This window comes from Corvus brachyrhynchos, unplaced genomic scaffold (assembly GCF_000691975.1).
Source record: "Corvus brachyrhynchos isolate BGI_N302 unplaced genomic scaffold, ASM69197v1 scaffold44, whole genome shotgun sequence".
Classification (NCBI taxonomy): Eukaryota; Metazoa; Chordata; class Aves; order Passeriformes; family Corvidae; genus Corvus; species Corvus brachyrhynchos.
This window is the reverse complement of record NW_008238359.1, coordinates 6,144,139-6,151,104: the sequence shown is the minus strand read 5'-3', so window position 1 is coordinate 6,151,104 and position 6,966 is coordinate 6,144,139. Positions and strand designations below refer to the sequence as shown.

The window sequence follows — 6,966 nt, the reverse complement described above, 5'->3', positions numbered from 1 at the left end:
AAAAAAGTATAATCTTGAGCTCATGCTCTCACGTTTTTGTTTGTCCTACTGCAGCACAAGACCAAAACTCAACTCAACTACGCAGATGTGAGCTGCTCCAGCAACTGACTGCACTTTAGGGTCCAGATGAAATAAAAATTATTTTCTGTACATCAGTCACAAGCCACCATCGCCCATAAGAAAGTGGAAGACACTACCACTGCAGGTTTGCTTTTCCCTCAATTATTCCTCCTCTTCTGCAAAGATTTTGTTAGAGTCTGTGGCCAAATATTGGAACAATCAGTTTCAGTATTTCTTACTGGACGGGTGTTCTTAATTTCTTAAGTTTACCTACCATCAGCCTTGTAGTATTTGGGATTTTTCCTATTGTACCCACTGGTCTTACATACAAAACCTGATCATTTTTGTGAAGGCACCACATGTTCAACCATTAAAGTTTCTCAACGGGGATGTGAGTTTATAACCTGAATCCATTTTTGTATTCACATCATTTAGGATTTTTATTATACAGCTATTACAGAAGGTAATATATAACAGAAGGTCTAACCCAGGCTTGTATGTTCCATTTTGTCATGACATTTTAAGTTTCCAAGCATTCATAGAATGTTAAGAGAGCCGTGTGTTAACAGAACATATCTTCCCATCAGTTCAGTTGAAGAAGCGAATAAAACAAAAGCACAGACAACAGGAAATAAAGAAATCCCTATCACACAGCTCCCAAGCTTGATTCACCCAAAAAGTTTATTCAGTATTTTCTAACTCCCATGTTTACATGTCCATAACATTGTCAAGTTACACATCCAGATGAAGATTTTTCACAGCAGCCATCTAAGCTACAGGGACACATTCCACTTAGAAGTTTTACTGCTTCCACATCAGAACCGAATTTGTGGAAAGCAATAACGCAGCATCCTGACTTCCATAACTTGCTCTCTACTCACAAAGAAGATTCAAATTTGGCTTAAGTTCAAAACTTTAATTAGTTTTGAACTACTTTGTTCAAAATCAGTTTGTTTCGTGGTTGGTGTTTTTTTAAAAAAGCAGAATTACAAATCTACTCCTGTATACCCTCTCTACCCACTACCACCCTGTGCCAGATACTAGAAACAAGACTCTAGCATGGAAATCTAAGGAAAAAAAAAAGCCTGAATCTAAAGATTTGGCAAGGATGAGGCACACAAGAAACAACAAGACAAAAGACAGGGAATAGGGTCCGTGAGTATTTAAGCAAAATAGCCCCTACAACTTGCAATAAAGCATCAAAATATTCTATGACATATCTGAACAGAAAGGGGTAAAAATTCACCTGATGCAATAGATAAATTCAACTCTCCGGCTGGTCTGCAAACATTCACCTGGTCCTTCAGCTGGCTAGTTCAAGTGATAAAACAATACTGGTGACCCAACCCTCCTAAATAGCAAACTGCCAGCTGATATAGTTCTGTGTACTGTAAATCTTATTTTAATTTGTTCTCAAGAAAAAATACTGGATATTTCTCATTTCTTAGATTATTTTTTTACCCCTGTAATAGCATTAAAAATTTATGATAAACATCCAAATAGCTTTTTGGAAACACAGACATAAACGTACCCATGAGGGCTAACCTGGTAATTCAATCCACTTTGAGTATTCTGGAAAATGTCAGAACACCAATAACATCCTGGAGCAACACACCTGTGAGAAGCCTCAACCAGCAACTGAGTGACAGACACAGCTTTCAGAGTATACACTGTGTATTCATAATTATAGTACATACAGTGTGTACAAAGCAGGATGATCGTTGTATGTGCTCGTAATTTATTTAGTGGATTCTCCCCTGCAGTCTGTCATGCAGGCAGGGTTTTTTAGCCTCCTCCTCAAATTTGTTAGTGTTTTAAAACACTAACAAACTAAGAACTAAATGAGTTTTAGTTTCTGTTGTAATCTCTTTGGGGATAAAATGCAACTCACCAACCACAAAGACAAAGAAAGGAAAAGGGACTAGAGAAGAGGAAGGAAATCAGAAGCTGCAGTGCAGCTGCAGCAAGACCAGTGTGAGAAGTAGGTGGTTGGGACGAGGCAAAATGTGCAGACAAAAAATTTGTGCGAGGAAGTAACTTCCAGAACTGAAAATACAGCAAGTTGTTAGATGACGTCATCTCCAATTGCCTGCAACAAGCCTGTCTGTGAGGCCCTGGCAAACTCCAAGCAGAAAGAGTTTTCTTACTCCAAATTAATTCTGTGACTGTTTTTAAAATAAATAGCCCCATGTTTCCAGGGAAAAGGGAAAAAAAAAGGGGGGAGGGGGAAGGGGCATTCTTCCTGGCCCTGTGCAAATGTGATCCAACAAGCCTAACCCAAACCTGAACTCTGCTGTGAAAAAGCAGTTGGAAGTCCAGAAAATCTTGCACTATTTTTTAGCAATGACAGCTGACAGAAAACAGGACAGAAAGATGGAGGTAGGCCAAGTAAAAGGGTCACTGGTACAAACCAAGGACTGTATTAAAACTGCAGCTGGTAAATAAGAGGAGAACATAATTGGGCAATGGTATTAGGAGAGCAGGAAATGATTAAACAATAAAAATAATTAGTCAGCCATGTCTAACTACATGCTTTGGGGAGGTTTAAAGAGACTAATAAACAGCTTACATTTCACTCCTAAAGTGCATGAACCACTGCTGAATGCTAGTCTTGGCAACACCAACATCAACAGGTGGCTACAGCAGTGACGGTCTGGCAAGGTCACTGCGGGAAAGCCCAAGCACACACACACAAATCCTTACTGCCTGCTCCTCCTTCATGGTTTCTGTCTTAGGCCATTTTCTCCAAAGCCTTCTTTCATAAATATCTTCATTGTGGCTTCTCACTGCCTCCCAGTCACCTCTTCAATTGACAGTATTGCCCATACCCAGCTCCGTTTCTAATGACATCTGTGATCTTTAACTCAGGAAGGAAAAACACATGAGCTAGGGGTAACCCTAAATTCATGAGCAGCAGACCAAGGTCCACCCTACCAGTTGCTTGTGTTAAATTAAAGAGCCAAAAAAAAACTTGGCTGAAAAAGTCTTAACAAGACAGGTCTCCTTCACCTGATAAAGGAGGCTTGCATGAAAGTAATCATGTTTTAATTGCCCTTTAATACAAGTCTCAATGAGAAGTAGTATTTAGTATACTTTTCACCTTGTTTCTCCTTCTTCTTCCTAATTCACACTTTTAAATGAACTTTCTGACAAGCTTGTTAGAGAAGTGAGTAGGCAAAGTCCCAGAGTTTAGTTATCCAGCACAGGTCACATTTATCTACAGTTGAATAATCCCAATCTTGCAGATTCCATGTTTAATGTTTAAATTACAACAGACCATAGTCTTCTAGAAGATAATTCTCTTGTTCATTTATACTTTCCTCAAAGAAAAGTTTAACTCAGTAAAATTTGCTTTTCGGACAACTTGGTAACATTCAGACCAAATTATAACAGCAATAGCTCTTAAACTATGGCCTATAAACCTCAACAGAGAACCACATATCTTTGTTATTGCACTGCCCAGAGGAAAGAGTCGAAAATAACTGCTAAAAACCCCAGAAAGCTACAGGATAAAAATAACAAGGAAACCTAGCAGTGTACTGAGCTGTATTACCAGAAGTTTAGGTAGGAGGTCAAGAGAAATGATTAATCCCATTTACTTGGCACTCACAACACCACAGAGCCCCGTGCCCAGTTCTGGTCCCCAATATAGGCAGGCATTGACCAGCTGGCACAGAGGACCAGCAGCACAGCTGGGCAGACTTTGACCTGACCCAAGGAAACAGCATTTTCTCCAGCAGACAGGAGAACAATGGAACAGGGACTCAAGAGGGGCCACTGAACCTCTGTCCTCAGAGGTTTGCAAGGCTGACCACACAAATCCCCAGGCAAGCTGGATTGAATTCAGTGCCAGCCCTGCTCCAAGCAGGAAGCTGCATTAGCTGAATTCCCAAGACTTACCTGAACAATTCTATTATTCTACAGAAAAAAAGGTGGAAAGCAACTTCAAGATATCATAAATAATTTTTTTCACAGATTATAAAATCAGAAGAGATTACAGTGATAAACAATCTGTCTCCCTAACAAATACAAAACATGAACTCTCCTTTAATGAATTAGCCATTTACTTAAAGAGATCAAATTTGTCCTTTAAGTATTTCCAATCACCACAATCACTGATATGTTATTTAAGGTTACTTATCTGTGCAATTTGCACCCTAAGACAAGATATAGTCTGGTCTCTGAAAACAGTTACATCTTTACCTCCCCTTTAACACTACCCCCCTCCAACCAAGTCACCTCCATACCATTTCTTGAACAAGAACTGAACTCCTTCAGTTTTTCCACTATGTTCCCTAAGTTTTTAATCATACTTATAGCTCTTTACTGAAACTGTCCCAGTTTTTCATCTTCAGGACTTCAAATGAAAATATAGGAAATACAAAACAGATTAAAGTTCTCATATCCTTTGTTTAACTAAAAGTATTTTAAAGTCAAAGGTATCACTAAGTGGGGCTCTCAGACTTTGAATTCATTTGCCTGTGAGCAAGGTATTCATATCTTCTTGTAAGTGCTATAAACTCTGGAAAACTTATTTGATTGAGGCCAAAGTGCAATTTCCCTTACACGTGAGTAAAAAATCCTGTTTGTGCCAATAGGAGCAGCAACTGTCCAAATCTGCATGCCAACATATTGTTTGTGGAACAGTTTGCTGAAGAATGTTTCTTTGCTTGGCTTGATGTGCTAAAAAATTCAAAAAATAACTCTACTTTCACAAGCAGCATAAGCTTTTGCTTCATATAATAGTAAATCATACAAAATACCAATCTTTAAATACAACCAAGATTGTTTTTTCCTACAAAACTCATTGCCAGTTCTCTCTCATTTATGGTTTTCCTTCAATGTATTTATGGTTTCCCTTAAATACAGAGTTGTTGCTAAGCTAAAAAAAATAAAAAACAAAACAGCACCATCAGCACACAAAAAAAACTCCCAACCAACCTTGCCTGAAGGCAGGATGAATACTTAGAACGTACTTATGCTCACAGAAATTTTACCATAAATTAATTATTGCAACCACAGCAGCCCTCAAAGAAAATTTCCAGCAGAAAGCAACACCTCTTTCTCTAAACAGCCACAGAAGAGAGGTAGGACCTGCCATTTTTAAGTTGTATCCTTCTCAATAGTCATTCCTTCTTCTGAATATTTATTTCTTTCATACATTTGACCTTGCCCTGCCCATCTTTTGTGTCTAATAGCAGCCCTCCAGTCCCTAGAATTCCCTCATCAAAACCTTTTTTTGGTGATACGAAGTTTAAAGAATTGTTTTCTCTATTGCCTCGTTTCAGTTAAACCACAAACCTTTCTGAGCAGACATCCTGAAATCTAAACGTTCTCTGCAATTAATTAAACTTATTCGAACTACTATAATTGCTCTTTTTTTACCAGTATTGCATTTTTTATGATCACTTTGTCTTGCTCAAAACTAAAGGGGAAATAAGTTAACAAGCCAGAAATAACAGGAAATAACTACAGCAAGATGAATGCCACCGTGTACAGAATTAACATAAATGGACTGAACAGGCACCTCCTTCAGTGAGAACAGCCCTAGGTGTGAGCTGTGAGAGGGAGCCCCTAAATTCACGCCCCAGGGCGAAGGACACACCAGGGCAGGTACACCCAGGCCCCATTCCCTGTGACAGCTCCTGGAACCCAGCAGTCAGCAGCATAGGGCGATAGGAGCCCAAAGATGGGTACAGCAGCATGTTAAAAATCTTTATGCATGCAATTAAGAGAACAGGTTCTCTGATTAAGCATCTAATTGATGGGTTATGTTTCTCCACATATGCAATAAATTTAAACAGCTGGAGGGGAAAACAACCACAAAAGAAAAATATCTAACTCACTGCTAAGACAAGAGCAGTTTTAGCTTTGCTATAAAGCTTTCTAACTTCATCACCAGTCCAAAACTTCAGATTCCTGCTATTTGCTTTTCCAAAAACTCTTAGTGTGGTCAAACCAACAAGACTTGACCCAAGAACAAACAAGTACTAGAAACTCACCTTTCCTTGTGACCTGTACAACAAAATCTGAACTACACATGACTTTTATAACCTTTTTTTTTCATAGATTCATTATATTAGTTTCCTACAAAATCAAGTTTGAATTTTATATGAATGCCACTGTTCATTGAATCTGCTGCATATTCTGACACTATCACTGTATTTTAACTGATATTCTTTTTTTTGATTCTTTACAAGTCTAAGGAATCACAAATAAAACTACTTTTATAGGAATCACTGGATTCAAAGGCAAATAGGGAGTGGAACGTTAAAAAAGGTAAAGAGCACAAAACTTATCCTGTAATGACTTGTTACAGCAAAACAGTGATTTTTACTAATAAATATGTTCATATATATGTATATATCATATATACACATGTATATAATAATTATATATATATTTATTTTAGTAAATAGAAAACTTTCGGAACATTTGTCCTTTTTAAATTTAAAAGAAAAAGAAAGATTCAAGAAGAGTTAATTCTGGCTTTAATTTCTGAACATGAACTAAGAAGCTAACATAATAGTTTGTAATGGCTCCCCAGACAGGATTCATAGTCTGCAAAAACAGGAAGAATTCCTCCTGTCAGCTCCAACCCCTCCCCACCACTGTAAAACACACCACTTTATAACCTGCAGAATTAAATCAAACACACAAATCACAGGTTTCCTCTGAAATGAAAGAGGTTAAAATGAAGAGGTAAGAGGTAGGGTTTTTTCTGCTTTACAGCAGCTTGACACCACAAGCAAACCAAGTATAGATGTGGAGTTGTGATTGCATCCCTGTAAAAACACAAGCACTACAGATTATGTTTAGGGTATCGTTAATCTCTCACACCCACCAATTTCCTACTGACGGCTGGAGGTCAGAGCAAAGTCCTGGTGCAAAAGTTCACTTAAAATC

The 6,966-nt window shown here is 38.1% G+C and overlaps 1 protein-coding gene across 1 annotated transcript in view; it reads right to left on the bottom strand.

The window, feature by feature from the left end:
- The window catches only part of TMEM135 (transmembrane protein 135), a 162,769-nt gene that overhangs the window by 127,030 nt on the left and 28,773 nt on the right, over nt 1–6,966 (bottom strand). The gene's annotated exons all lie outside the window — the stretch shown is intronic.